Below are 15,893 nucleotides of genomic sequence, written 5' to 3' on the forward strand. Positions count from 1 at the left end.
GAGAGAGAGAGAGAGAGAGAGAGAGAGAGAGAGAGAGAAATGAATAATGAATCTAAAAGTTGGGGCATTTTATGTCTGATAAAGAAATTAGTCTGTAATAGAGAGAGGATCAGTTTCCTACAAGGAAGGAAGATAGTTTCCTGCAATACATTAGTAGCCAAATCCTGTCCTTAGCTGTTAGGTATTTCTATGATGTACACTTAAAATGAATTAATACCCAGCTGTTGGCTAAGGGGAGAAAATACTTAACTCATGCTCTTAGAAATTCTGGAAGATACATTAGCATCCTGAGTCCCATTATTATAAAAGGGTCATGTCCTATCATGGTCTCCCTATCTTCCTGACTCTTTTCCTGAAAAGTCTCTTTGCCTTTTTCTCATCATCTTACTCCCTCAGCTACTTGTGATTACTTCATTAGGTTCCTTTAATATCTTGAAACTTCTTTCCATTTATAGTGAAATGCCTTGCCCTTAGTAGAGGGGTAAATTATTTGTTATTATTTATTGTGTACGCCAGTTCTTCTTGTTCTTCTTGTTCTTGTTCGTCTTGTTCTTGTTCTTCTTCTTCTTCTCATCATCATTATGATGATGATGATGAAGATGATGAGTCCTGGCTCTAGGTCAACACTTCTTAACCTGGGGTCCATTAACTTAATTTAAAAATTATATATATATATATATATATATATATATGTATATATATATATGAATATATACCTATTGATAACTATTTCAATATAATTAGTTTTCTTTGTAATCCTATGTATTTTATCTTGCGCATTTAAAAACATTCTGAGAACAGGTTCATAGGCTACACCAGAGGACAAAAGGGGTTCATGACCACAAAAATGGCTAAGGGATCTAGGCTCTAGAAAGTCACCCCCCAGAGGAAGTTATTACTATTTCTTTAGCAGTCTATGTGCAGCCAATTAGATGCAGCAAACTGCACCAGGAAAAATTGTCTCCAATTTAATTTTATTTCCTCAGCTCTATTATTTGTTCTAGAAACCAATGAGTCTCAGAAACTAGAAAAAAGGAAACTGTTGGGATAATCACTTAAGGGACATGGCTTTTTATAGTGAGAAACTAATTCTAGAAAGGAAATCAGTCTGGAAGTATCAGGGGGTTTCTTGAAACTTATACAAAGGAGCTTATGGTGGCCTAGCAGTGCTTCTTAAACTGTAGGTTAGAACCCCATATGGGGTAACAGAAAGTTTGGCGACAGGAAAAGGTTTCTGAACGTGCAACAACCAAATGCTAACTAGAAATCAAATACATAATGAATCAGAGGTGTTTCTGGCAGCACTTGCCTGAGTTGCATTGCAACTTCACTGTAGCCTTGGTTCTGAACACAAAGCATGTACACTTTGAATTGTGCATGTCCTCAGGCCAAGAAACACCAACAATCCTTCTGAAATCTAAAGGTGTCACTAGTGGAAAAAGTTTTAAGAAACCTTGGCCTAGACCATATAATTCTATGGTTGTTTGTTCTCAAGACAGGAGTATGCTTTGATGCTAGCTTAGATCAGGTGGTTGAAGAAGACAGCTGTGTCCCCAAGGCAATTTGAGCATGAGTGATAGCTTTGTTAGTTTCTTACTGGCTTTTTACTAGGATTGACAGTTTATTTGAGCCTATAATATTGTCCCTGAAAAGAAGTGGCACCATTGTGAAGTAGTAGATTGTGGCAGCAAGCACCCCAAGTGTCCTCAGGGTGGCTGCCCATACAGGTTTTTGGATCTGCTTTGATAAAGGAAAGCAACTCAAAATGGGTTAACAAGCTTACTTTAATCAGTCAAACATGTATCATTTACCTAGTTCAGGGGAAAGAGGTCAGCACCCCGAACTTCAGAATATACAGACAGAATTATCAAGACAGAAACAGATCAAGTAGACAGATTTCCAAACTGTCCAACCATTACATCCATACCCAATCAACATCTGGGTTTCAAAGCCGGGGGGCTCTGGACAACGGCTTCCCAGAATCCAGATCAAATCACAGAACACTTCTCAAAGTGAGCCCCCAAAACAAAGCTACACATCAGGGCTTATATAGCCTTCTCCTGGCTCAGAGAACCCACTGGCCAATCAAAAAGTATCAACTGAAAAACAAGCCTTCCACCCCAGGCTCCAGGTGCACTTTAGCCTAGGGGCAGGGAAGATCTTTAAATTTGCATTTCCATTACATAGATAAAGTGGTTAAGTTGGAGCAAGAACACCTTCATTGGTTCTTGTCAGCTGGACAGAACTGGCCTCTGACCTATGGATAGACAGAGCCAAACAGAACAGGTTAGAGATGGGAGAGGCAGGAATCAAACAGAAGCTTAATTTCAAGGTGAGGGAAATAGTTTGCAAGCAAAGTCCTGCTTCCTACTGGCTTGACCACAACACAGGCATTCTTGGGTCTTGAATAAACAGTCTCCAAGTCCATAGTTAGACCACAACAGAGTCCAAGTCTTTAAGGTCATTGAGTCTTGTGGTTGTTCAGTGGGGCACAGAGCCAGTTAGCATGGTCAGGAGCAGCAGGGAGGCATCTAGTTAGGTTGACTTGTCAGCTGCAAGTACAAAGGATTGTTGGTGGTTGGTTACAAGTGTTGGGGATTGTTGTTAGGTCAAGCTCAGGGAACAGCTTGCTTGCTGGACCTTAGCTCTGGAAAACAGGGTTTTTCCTAATAGAATCTTGACAGTCCTGGGTCTGTGCTAACTGCATAACCCTGGGTAAATCCCTTCACATCTCCCTGCTTTAGTTTCCTTATCTGTAAATAATAGTTAGAATCTATAGAATGCCCATTATATGCCAGGTACTATGCTAAGCATTTTACAAATATATCTCAATTGTTCCTCATAACAACCTTAGGTCTAGGAGCTTTTATTATGCCCATTTTATAGTTGAGAAAACTGAGGCCAACAGAATTTAAGTGATTTTTCCAGGGTCACGCAGCTAGTGAGTGTCTAAGACGAGATTTGAACTCAGGTCTTCCTAACTCCAGGTCTATAGAGTCTGCCACTTCAGTGTCCTCTAAAAACCACTTTCAGCTCCAAATTTATGACCTTATAAAAGGAACTGAAGCTAGTTAACATATTTCAACTACGAGCAACATTTGTCCATAAACTCTAGGCTTATATACTTTGTTTACTGTACAAAATGGTTTTTGTAGTTGCCAGAAAGAAAGGTAATTAAATGTCTTATGCTGCTTTATTAAATCATCTGTACCCCTCTTGGGTTGATTTCTGTCAAGTGCTCCCAGATCAGACATTGCCTGTTGGCCTGTTATGTGAGCAGCTCGTTTGACTTCAGTAGCAGCTGGTCTATGTGGCAGTGCTGGTGTAAACACCAATTAGCCAGGATTTTCACTTGACTCAGATTGAAATTGGGGCAGAGAGGGGAGTAGAGTCCATCTTTGCACAGGATTGTGGCAGACACAACCAGGCCAGCATTTTAGATGTTTTGTTTAGCTTCTATGAGATCCACCAAAAGCAAGATTGGGACAAATTACCAACAGACATGGATGTCTGATTTTCCCACATTGAACAGTCATGGAGTTTTATCAACCCTGGTCCATACATCTACGCGTTTTCATGTCATACACAGACCTAGAGTTACCAATTTCTGGGAGGTGGCCAGCTCCCCAAAGGGATATAAGAATCACACTAGGTTTCAGTATTAGCTTTGATAGAGTAACACAAAAAGTCCCCTCAGGCACAGTCCTGATAGGTTGCTGCTGTTGCTAGGCTGTTGCTAGGGAGATCAAGAAGTTGTGGGAATGGACTGGCTCAGAGCCCATGATAATTGAAGAGCATCCTAGAGTGCAGGTTGAATCCTGATACCTTCATGGATGCCAATTGTTCCTTTTTTTAACATTTGTTTTTAAAACTTTGATTTCCAGATTCTTTCCCTTCTTCCTTCCTCACCCTCACCCCCACTGGAAAGACAAACAATTCAATATAGGTTGTACATCTGTAGTTACGCAAAATGCTTCCATAGTAGTTATATTGTGAAAGATTAACTATCTTTCCCTCCATCCTATTCCACCCCCACTTATTCTATTTTCTCCTTTGACCCTGTCCCTTTGCAAAAGCATATGCTTATAACTACCCTCTCCCCTAATCAGCCCTCCCTTCTATCATTCCCCCTCTTATTCCCTTCTTCCCTACTTTCATGTAAGGTAAGATACCCAATTGAATGTGTATGTTAAGCCAAATCCAATGTGAGTAAGGTTGAGCCATTCCCTTTCACCTTCCTGTTCTTCCCCTACATTGTAACATTTTTCTCTTGCCTCTTTTACATGAGATAATTTACCCCATTTTATCTCTCCCTTTCTCCTTCTTCCAATATATTCCTCTCTCGCCTCTTAATTTTATTTTTTGGATATTATCCCTTCATATTCAACTCATCCTGTGCCCTCTATGTATACATGTACACACATGTACACATACTCGCAGATATATTTATATACACATACACCCTCCTATACATACATGTATATATTTATAGATACATATATATACACATATATGTTCCTTTCAACTATCCTCATACTGAGAAAAGTCTTATGAGTTACAATTTTCATTTTTCCATGTAGGAATATAAATAGTTCAACTTTAACAAGTTCATCATCATTTCTTTTTCCTGTTTACCTTCTCATACTTCTCTTTTTTCTTATATTTGAAAGTAAAATTTTATGTTCAGCTCTGGTTTTTTCATCAAGAATGCTTGAAAGTCCTCTATTTCATTGAATGACCATATTTTCCCCTGAAGCATTATGCTCAGTTTTGCTGGGTAGGTGATTCCTGGTTTTAATCCTAGCTCCTTTGACCTGCAGAATATCATATGCCAAGCCCTTCAGTCCCTTAATGTGGGATCTCCTAGATCTTGTGTTATCCTGATTGTGTTTTCATAATACTCAAAGTGTTTCTTCCTGACTGCTTGTAATATTTTCTCCTTGATGTAGGAAGTCTGGAATTGCTCTATAATGTTCCTAGGAGTTTTCTTTTTGGGATCTTTTTCAAGAAGTGATTGGTGAATTCTTTCAATTTGTATTTTGCCCTCTGGTTCTGGAATATCAGGGCAATTTTCCTTGAGAATTTCTTGAAGGATGATTTCTGGGCTGTTTTTTTGATCATGGCTTTCAGGTAGTCCAATAACTTTTAAATTATCTCTCCTGGATCTATTTTCCAGGTCAGTAGTTTTTCCAATGAGATATTTCACATTGCCCTCTATTTTTTTCATTTGTTTAGATCTGTATTATAGTATCTTGATTTCTCATAAAGTCATTAGCTTCCATTTGCTCCAATCTAATTTTGAAGGAATTACACTTTTCAGTAAGCTTTTGGAATTCCTTTTCCATCTGGCCATTTTGATTTTTTTTAAGACATTCTTCTCCTCATTGACTTTTTTGGCCTCTTTTGCCATTTGAGTTAGTCTATTTTTTAAGGAGTTATTTTTTTCAATAGTTTTTGGGGTCTCCTTTAGCAGGCTGTTGACATGCTTATCATGATTTTCTTACATCCTCATTTCTCTTTCCAATTTTTCTTCTACTTCTCTTACTTATTTTCAAAATCCTTCTTGAGCTCCATCATGGCCTATAAGCAGTTCATATTTTTCTTGGAAGCTTTTGATGCAGGACTTCTGACTTTGTTCTCTTCTTCTGGTTCCATGTTTTGATCCTTTTTGTCCCCAAAAAAGGATTTTATGGTCTGGTTGCACTTCCTCTGCTTGCTCCTCTTGCCAACCAATTACTTGACTTTTGAGCTCTTTGCCATGGTAGAACTCTGCTTCCAGAGTGGAGAGAGCTATGTCCCAAATCACTGGTATTTTCATAGTTGCCAGAGCTATGAGGAGGGTGCCTTCTCTAAAAGCCACCACAAGCTGTGGCACACTGGTGTTCCTCACCCCAGGACCACCACCCAAGACTACAACCCAGATCCAAGGAGATCAAAACAAAAGTGATTACCCTTTGAGTGGTCACTTGGTGCCCCTAAGATCTGCAGGCCCGGATCTCCAGAGGCAGTTACATGGCAGCAGTGGTAGCCCCCACACTTCCACCACCTCTCCCCCAGTTCCAACATAGTTTCCCACTGTCCTTTTACTTTCTCTTTGGCATTTATGGGTTGAGAAGTATGGAAACAGCTACAGCTGCCAGTGATTCACTCTCCTGAAGTCTGCTTTGGCCAGTCTGTGCTGCTGCTCAGGGGACTCACAGGAGACTGTGCTTGGCTCCCAGCCCTGTGTGATAGACCCTTCCTGTTGGCCTGCCAGGCTGCCTTCAGCGGGAGATTTGTTTCTCTGTCACTTTATGGGTTTTTGTAGCTCTAAAATTTGTTTAGAGTAATTTTTTTAACCAATATTGGACCAGGAGCTGAAGCAAGTTCCTGCTTTTACTCCACCATCTTGCACCAATTGTTTCTTAAGCAAACATGCTCGACATTCCCAGTCATGCAGGGCCATCACTCACATCTGTTTATGAATTTGTGTTTCTTCCTCCCAGACCCCCATGAAGAAAACCCTACTGATTTCATACTCTGAGTTTATAATCAGTAATATTAGGGGACAGGGATAGGGACTAGACTTGTTATTTATTTGGTATAAGTAACTCCCATGTGAGGAAACTTCTTCTACCTATGCAAACCAACACCTTTTCTGCAATATATGATCTTAGAGGGTTTCTAGAGCACTAAGAAGGTTAGGTGACTTGCCCAGGGTCACACAGCCAGAATGTGCCACATGTAGGATTTAAACCTAGGCCTTCCTGGCTTCAAAGCTGACTCTCTGTCCCCTGAGTCATGGTGTCACTTGATCTCATATCCCAAGTTTATAATCCACAGTATTAGTCTCATGCTTATACCACAAAATGCCAGCCACATATAGAAGAGGAAGTTCCTTAGATATCACAATCACAGTTGGTAGCTTCATGCTTTTTCTAGTCCAATTGCTTTTCAAAGGTTGTTCACAAATCTAAGTTATATGTTTACTCCATGTCTCAAGAAGTTGTTCACCAAAAGCTTTAGCATCTCGAAGCTAAGAAGATAATAGGCACTTCTGTTGATATCACAATGGTTTCTTTAATTTAAAAGAAAGGTATTTTTTGTTTTTATATTACTGGAGTTGTAGTCAGGAAGATCTGGGATGTAATGGTTTGTTTACATACTTTCTAGCTGTGTGTGAGCAAGGGACTTAACTTCTCTGTGCCTCCATTTCTTTATTTGTAAAATGAGGAGGGGGATTCAACTGTATGGAAAACCTCACCATTTTAAGTCTATGATTCCATGATCCTGTGATCCCTCCCTTACCCATCAAGCCATCTCTCCATCATGGTTTCTTAAAGTTACTTTATGGGAGGGGCAATTGCAATTACTTTCCTGGAGGCGGCTTAGATGGAGCTGTGAATAGAGCACTGATCCTGGAGTCAGGAGACTTGAGTTCAAATAAGGCCTCAGACACTTAACACTTACTAGCCATGTGACCTCAGGCAAGTCACTTAATCCCAATTGCCCTGCCTTCCCCCCTCCAAAAAACAAAACAAAACAAAATTACTTTCCCCTGTGTCTGGCTTTATCACAGTAAGCTCAATACCAGTCCATCACTAACTTATCAAAATGAAGAGTGGCAACCATTTTAAAATCAATGTGATTTCCTTTGCTTCTCACATTCTGGATTGTATCCAAATCTAATTTTTATACCATGCTACTGTGACTTTTCATTTTGACTGTTACAGAATCCTTTTGTTCTCTGTACCTAAAGCTGTTCTTTTGACAATGCCCTGAAGGCCTTTAGTGGTTTCCCATTGTATTGACACTATTTCCAAAGGTATTCTGGAGGCACTTGGTAGAGCTGCCTTGGCCACCAACCCCAGTGTCCCATCCCCATCCTACTAAGAGGGTTCATCTTCCCTTCACCTACCATCCCCTATACAGGACATAGACTCTGTGGGAAGTGGGATGCTTGTACCTCCCGAGAAAACCCAAACTGAATTTGCCGAAGATGACATTTCAGCTAATTACTTCTTCATGTCCCTTCCCTTTGTTGCTAGCATTCTGTGCCTTTCCAAAGATGTGACTGCTTTCCTGATCCGTACTTGACACCTAGAACAGGCAACTAGGTGGTACAATGGATAGAACATTGGGATCCTAGGACTTTGAGGCATGAAGACCTGAATTAAAATCTAACCTGAGGCACTCAATAACTATGGGCTCCTGAGCAAGACACTAAAGCACTATTTGCCTCTGTCTCCCCAGTTGTAAAATGGGAATAATAATAGCACCTGCGCCTTAGGGTTGTTGTGAGGATCAAACGAGATAATGTTTATGAAGCACTTAACATAGTGCCTGGCACATAGTGCATTAATAAATGCTTGTTTCCTTCCTTCCTCTGTTCCTTCGAAATTCATGGTTCACCAATGTGTCTAAAACCATTATTCAAACAGCTTTTCTTATCACATTTCCTCCATGAAATTGCTTAAAGAACCTGGAGACAAGGAAGATATGGGGGAGTCAGTGAGGTGCAGCATGATATGAAATGTGAGTTCCCCATCCTATGTCTGGCACTTATTTCCTGTGTAACCTTTGGCAAGACAATTAGTCTCTCCAGACCTCAGTTTCTCATCTGTAAAATGAGCAAGTTGGAGTCAACTATGCAGTTCCTTTATACTTCTAAATCTCTGATCCTCTGATCTACCCAGCTCTCTAGTCTAGCCAAAGCTCACACATTTCTCTTCATTCCTTATCCCCATACCAAATTCTGGGCTTATATATGCATGTCTACCTCACCTTGTTTGTCTACAGAGCTTGTCTGTCTATAATGCCATTTACTGGGCCCCAAGAGAGCAGGGGCCATACCTGTGATACCCCCAGATAGTTTTTTTGGAAATCTCAGTGACATTTCCCAATAGAAGCAGAGGGTCTCCCTTATTCATACAGAGAACAAAATTCTAAAGGCAACAGCTCCCATTTCTTACCAGTCTTTAGAGTCAGACCTTTCCTTTCCTACTTCAAGACATTTGATGACCATTTCATTTGTACATGTCATTTTTATGCACTGAGGAGTGATTTGTATTACCTTTACATCTCAAACCTTTCCAATCCATGCTGAAAATTAAACATGTTAATGAGACAGGCATTTAACAAGCACAGCTGGTGTGGCAGCAAGGAAAAGAAAGAAGGAACTGGACTGAATTTAAATCAGAGCAAAAGAATGCACCAAGCCCTTAATTTTCCAGAGTGAACATTTTGAAAGGGAGTCTTGGGTATCATTCTGTTGTTGGGTATGTATGGAGTTTGGGGCTTGTCTGGCTTTGGGAAATCATTTTGAAAATCACCAATCAACCTGCATTTTTCCACAGTGTGGTGAGAGGCAGGGCCAAGAGCCCTCACAGACACTCCTCCGTGGAACAGGATGGAGTGCTCATAGGGCAGCCAGGTTGGGGTGTGATCATCACAGTAATGGTATGGGCAATTTTATACAAGATGTAAATGAAGAAACATCAGCAGCACAACGGTCCATCTATTCCAAGATGATAAATGGGTAGGAACCAGAAACAAAAGCTCTGATGGAGGACTAGAATCATAGGTTGACAATGTGACAGATACCAAGGGGAAAATGGGAAAATTTGATGTAAAGGCATGCTATGGTTCATAGACCTGGATACTGAAACAGGTCTGAGCTCATAAAAGAGGATATGCCCCAAATGACTAGCTGCCCAACTTTCTCACCATGACACATATTTTTAACATTCTAGCATTGAGGCTAAGCCTGCATGGCCCACCTCAGTCATCTGCATCAGTTCAGTTGAGTACAGTTCCTCGCCATGGCCATAACTCCTCACATTGGAAATACATGTGCTTGTATAGCTGGAGACAGAACATGGTCCTCTTGTCCCTTCTTCCTAGAAGCTCCTCAATGGCAGGCAGAGTTGTCTATGTAGATATTTCTAGGAACAGAATTTGGAAAAGAAACTGATAAATAGGAAGCCTCCATTGCCAATATATCTGACCCATTGTCACTGTTTCATGATTTTAAAATTTAGCTCTTTTTTTAATGAGCTTTTTAGTACAAACCATCTTCTGGAATGGATGTAGCTATTGATCTGTATTGATCAAAAACATTTACCCTTCATTAATATTTTGGTTTATGCCCAGAGCTATATAGCTTGTCATTTTGATACCTGGAGCAAATAGCTCAAAATACTGACAGAGCAAAAGTACAAAGTGTGCCTTCACCTGAAGCAAACACCTGGATAAGCTATTTTTCCATTTCTTTCCCTCCTTCCAGTTTCATCTATAAATACTCTTAGAGTGATGGGTTTTGGTCAGGTCTCATGACAACTTTTCTGAGGGTTCGTTTTCCTGATCACTGCTTTTCATGATTTTGAGATATGTCAAAATTTGTAATCTTTGTTCATCTTCCTCTATAATGCTTTTGCAAGTGATTTTATACTCAAGCTGATGTTGTCCTTGGCTGCCATGCCTCTTCACTTGCCAGAAGGATCAGGTGTTTTCTGGCTGAGACAGCATCCCTATAGGCTCTTTGGGTCTGTTCTTAGTGACAATTGTGTTATGTAGGACAAAATTCTCTTAAGAAGTGATTGTAGTCAGAGTCAAGGTCTTTGCATCTGTCCATTTCCTATTTTTAAGCTTTAAAAGATGAGTTTGGAGTTAATTTTATTCAATGAAGGTGTCTTTTAATCTTTATCTTTTCCTTCAAGGTGATTAATTTTTACCTTCATTCTAATTAGGTGATAAACTGATGTCACATCAACAATTGATTTAGAGATGATGTCTGTGTTCGTAAACAGTTATTTTGTTTCCATTAAAATATAGTTGATTTCATTTTTATGACATTATTCAGTACTTGCCCTAATACCTTCAGATTCTTTTCTTGAAGAAAGCTTTCTAGATGTGCTAGCATAACTCATCTATTTGTTAATCCCAAAGAAAAAAATTTAAAACATTTTTCATTGTCCTCCTTTCCATATTTTAACATTAAGTTACTGAGTATCAACATATGCCTTGACTTATTTCAGTATATATGGAAGTACTTGGATTGGTATATATAGGACTACTTTGAAAAACTTAAGGATGAAGTTTTATTTATTCGCCAAACTATTTGTATGGGCAACCAGCATTGTGGGTTATAAAGTCCATGGGAAGAAGATTGCTTCATTCTTTTGTATGTGTACCATTCCCCTAGCTGAATGCCTGGCATATAGTAGGTACATAATAAATGTTTGTTGATTGACCAATAGATTCTAATGAATGAACAGTCTACAGATTATTCCATATTGTAACCTGCTGAAAAGACAGATATTATTTGCTACTTTTTTTGTTTGCTTCTTCCCTTAACAGATACCTCATTTGCAAGAGGTAAGAATTCTGAGTCGGTTCCAAGTTCTCTTGGAAGTATTCAGACCTTGGTAAGGTAGTTCATTTTCCAAGTAACCTGTAAGATTGCTGAGATTCATCTTGGGTTAGGTAGACAATACTAGCTATCATGATTTCTGTTTTTAACATTATCTCCTACCCTTGGCTTTCTGAGCAAACATTTTTTTTTTCCAAGACTAAATCAATGCATTTTTGTGGGGAGAGGTGGAGAAGAGACAGTTGTCCTAAGATCAGGGTTGAATAGTACAGTGGTTGGAAATGTTAGGGATTCTCCATTCATCTTAGTTTTGCCATGAAGGATCTCTTTTCTTACATATTTATAAGAACTTTCCGTACTATCGCACATGTAGTCACATTCCACTTTAGGTAGAAGCCAGACATTGTTTGAGACTTAAGAAGACCTTCATCTATGAAAGCAGTAGCAGATAGTGTTATCTTAGAACAATAGAATTTCAGACTTGGAAGAAACCTCAGAGTTTATCTAATTAATCTCCTTTGTGCATGGGCAAGGATTCCTTGAAGAGTGTCCTGTATAAGAGGTCTCCATTTAGAGAACTCCAGGGATAATAGGCTCACTACCTCTCCAGGTAGCCCACTAGAAAGGATTTTATTTTTCTCCTATATCAAGCTAAAAATTGTATATCTTTAGTTTCCACCCATTTTTCCTGTTTCTGCCCTCTGGGGCCAAGCAGAGCAGCCCAATTCCTAGACAGAGTAGATCTAGAGGGTCTCAAATAGTTATGAGGTGGGACATAAGTTCCTTTTGTAAAAGGCAGAATCTGTAGAAGGTATGAGATCATTAGATGTAATCTAAACCAGGGTGACCTGGTCTTCTTAGAGTTGAGTTGCTTAGGAATGCATCCCCAGGGAGGAGCAAAAATCTATCTAAAGCTAAATAAAAGCAGGGATATGATATACAATAAACACCTTAAGAGAAGGTTGAAAAGGAGTTTGAAGTACAACATAAAGAGTAAAAGAAGAGGGGCTATGGGCAAATCCTTCCTGTTTAATCAGCCGTGTCTGTTGATGTAACCAGTGCCATGGGCAATGAAGACTTACAAGTCAAGAAATACTATGGTAGAAAGCACTCTGGATATGAAGTCAGAAGCCTGGATTTGAATCCTGGCTCTGGGGCTCACTTCATGAACTTGGGCAACTTACTTGAATTCTCTAGACTGTTTTCTGATCTATAAAATGAGGATGTTTGACTATATTAGCTCTGAGGGCATTTCTAACTCTAAATATGAGGAGTTAAAAAAAGAAGAGTCTTTTATCCTTCTTTCTCCTCTTCTTTGTCTTTGTCTCTCTCTGTCTCTGCATGTCTCTATCTCTGTCTTTTCTCTTCCCATCACCTCCCCTCTCCTCTCCTTTCCTCTGTCTCTTCTATCAATAGTCCAGCTGAAATATGAAAGGCTTCAAAGCAAAATAGAATAAATCTGGCTGCATTCAGCTAACTGACATTACACTTGTAAAAAAAAAACATCTGCCACTTGAAATGTGTCTATATTATTTTATCTTTTTGAATTCTACCAAATTAATATATTGATTTATCCAAGTCATGTTTCTTTTCTAGATCTTAGTTCTCTTATCTGTAAAATGAAGAGTATGGACTAAGTGATCTATAATTTCCCTTCCAACTCTGACATTCTAGGAATCCTTATTGACGAGCAAAGAATCAGAGATTTCAAATTGGAAGGAATTGTAGACATCATCTAGTGAATTCCTCCTTTGTCAGAGGAAGAAGCTAAGGATCAAGCTCACACAGGTACCAATGGTCAGGGCCAGAATCTGCATTGAGCTCCTCTGAACCAACACCAATGCCCTTTCTGCCACACCAGGCTGCTTCTGTCAGGGACAGAACTCTGAACTACAAAGTGTGTGAATCTATATTAACCCTGCACAATTTATTCCATATATCTACTTACACTTTGGATAGCAACTAAACACCTTTTGACCCACATTTTCTGTTGCAAATGAAGTGTCTCAGCCTTTCTTATAAACTAGATTCAGAACAAACCTAGTCTGTGCTAGTTAGCTCAGCTGATTAAAGCAAGGTGCTAATGAGGCCAAAGGATATGGTCTCTCTTCTCTATCTAGGTCCTCTTCCTGAATATGAAAAAAACAAATAAACAAAAAAACCCCAACCCAACAGCAACCCAAACCCTACATGTCATACCCTTAATCCTAGTCAATTATTTACAGATATTAATCACCAGTTAAAATCCATCACCATCATTGGAAAAACAACTCAGAGTGAATGTCAGCAGCAACATCTTTATATACTAAAGAGAGGGCATTTTAAAAAGCCAGTCAATCAATAAACATTTATTAATCATCTACTACTTAATAAACAAACTATTTAATACATAAAATAAACTACTTAATGAAATAAAGTACCTACTACTGACCTACACAGTCAGACTCTGTGCTAAGTGTTTGGAATACAAAGAAAGGTAGAGGTCCCCACTCTCAAGGAGATCACAATCTGAGACCAGAGCCTATTGTTTACACTAGGGAATATGGACAACTATCATTTGTAGGCTTTCCTTTCCTAATCACAAGAAAATGTTACTTAAGTATTTATCTTTTTTGGTTCGGGCCTTTGATTTTATTGTTCTAGGAGACACTCTCCACCAATGCAAATAAGCAACTGATCCTTAATTTACAATCTGAGAGAGGCGCCTACTACACTGAGAGCAACTTGTCCTGGTTCCCACAAGTAATATGGGTCCAGAGGTAGCTCCAAGAAGCTGTTGCATACACAGCAGCCACACTCTGGTAAAACAATCTTGGCAGCTGGGCTAAACCAGGTTGCCATTAACCAACAGTCTTTAAACCTGCTGGTAAGTTAGCGGGATGTCTACTCCAACCATATGAAGACTTCCCCCAGTGGAATGGACATTTGAGAACAATCTGTTCTAATGGCCATAGAGTAGCTGAAGCAGGTGCTTTGGTGTAAAGCACCAGCAGTTCTCATATCAGCAATGCAATATTCACAATGCCTACGGAAATTACAGATATGCTGATGTAATTATCCATCACAAAATGTATCAGGCTTGCTATATGGGGGAATAAGCTAGAACATTTATTAAAATATCAAAAGACAGAGTCCCAAAACCAGAAAGTCAAAGCCATCAGAGTAGTTATGAAATTGGCACAGGTAGATAAAGTAGAAAGCACCCACATTCTCAAGCCTTTAAAACAGAACAGGCTACCTCAGGCAAAGGTCCTCCTCTCCACAGTCACAGCAACCACCCAGTGTCCAGGAAGCACGCTCCCAGCAGCTCCGTCCCCTGACAGTCCTCTGCAGGAGTCCTTAGAAGAAATTCTAGCTGACTCAAAAAGGGGTTTGTGCTTCCGCTGCCGCTGCCACCACTGCAAGCCACCGCAGGAACTCTTAGCTTGGCTTCTGCTTCCTCTTGCTCCGCCCCTTCCTGCTAAGTCAGCAAGTCCAATGGGGCATGGAAGATCTTTAAATCCCATAACCCTTACATTCGGCCCCAAGATCTTTCATGTCCCTTACTTGGCAAAAATACAGTAGGAATAACTGGTGTCAACAAAATTTCACAACAATATAACAAGAATAGCACATAATAAACACAGAAAACCATATTTTAGGGTGGGGCTTGAGCACAATCTTCCCATCATTCCCCCCACCCCGAAAAAAGGGGGCCCCAAAATCTTGTGGTAAGGGCTGAAGGTCTCTTCTTCCATGGCTACTTGCTGCTGAAATCGGATGTAGAGCTGTCCCTGTCCCAAGGGGTCCCATTTGAGAGGTCAGTTCTTAATATGCTTGATGCCAGGTCCAAGGTGACACATCACAGTTGCAGACAGGGGGTGACATCCAGCTTAAGCTATCAGGCATCTACAGGTGGAGGGTACCAAGCCTGCGGAAACAAATCTAGCAAACAAGGTGAACAGACAAAAAGTCAAGAAGAAGCAAAGAGACAATAACCAGACTATTGTAGCCTCACTCATGGTAGAATAAATGAGTTAAGGATACAATTTTGTAATCATCTTCTACAGAATAAAAAATAATTACAGTGTTATCCCTCCCATGTGCTATAATCTCTGCAGCCTTTGGAACATCATCTGGCTTCTGTTTTACCCATACTTTAGCTCCTGATTTTATTCTATCAGTAGAACCAAATCCTTGATAAGGAATGATAATCACTTGAACTATCCTATCATTTTTATGAATCTGTATGGGCCCTTCACCTAAATTATGGAATGTTACAACAATTTCTCCTTGATAATTAGAATCTATTACTCCAGCCAATATATGTATTCCTTGAGCTGCTAATTCTGATTTGGGTAAAATCTGTCCAAAGTGATTTTTAGGGATTCTTATGCATATCCCAGTGGAGATTTTTCTTATTTCTTTCCTATTCAACCAAAAGTCCTCTAAACAATGTAAATCATACCCCACTGAACCAGGTGTTCCTGAGTATGGTGCTGGGACATCTGGCCTCAAGGTCCAATACTCAATATTTGGGATCTTATGTATTTGTTGTTTTCTA

The 15,893-nt window shown here is 39.7% G+C and overlaps 1 long non-coding RNA gene across 1 annotated transcript in view; it reads right to left on the bottom strand.

Moving 5' to 3' along the window:
• The window catches only part of LOC138146607 (uncharacterized), a 29,021-nt gene extending 13,590 nt beyond the window's left edge, over positions 1–15,431 (bottom strand). Inside the window, exons 1-2 of the long non-coding RNA XR_011164546.1 lie at positions 14,589–15,431; positions 9,759–9,923 (exon numbers count right to left, since the gene is read on the bottom strand). This is a non-coding gene — a long non-coding RNA (uncharacterized lncRNA). The remainder of the gene's footprint in view (positions 1–9,758; positions 9,924–14,588) is intronic.
• Between the last annotated feature and the right edge of the window lie 462 nt (positions 15,432–15,893).

This window comes from Petaurus breviceps, unplaced genomic scaffold (genome assembly GCF_028583685.1).
Source record: "Petaurus breviceps papuanus isolate PSGF00001 unplaced genomic scaffold, PetGlider_PUasm1.0 90763, whole genome shotgun sequence".
Lineage (NCBI taxonomy): Eukaryota > Metazoa > Chordata > Mammalia > Diprotodontia > Petauridae > Petaurus > Petaurus breviceps.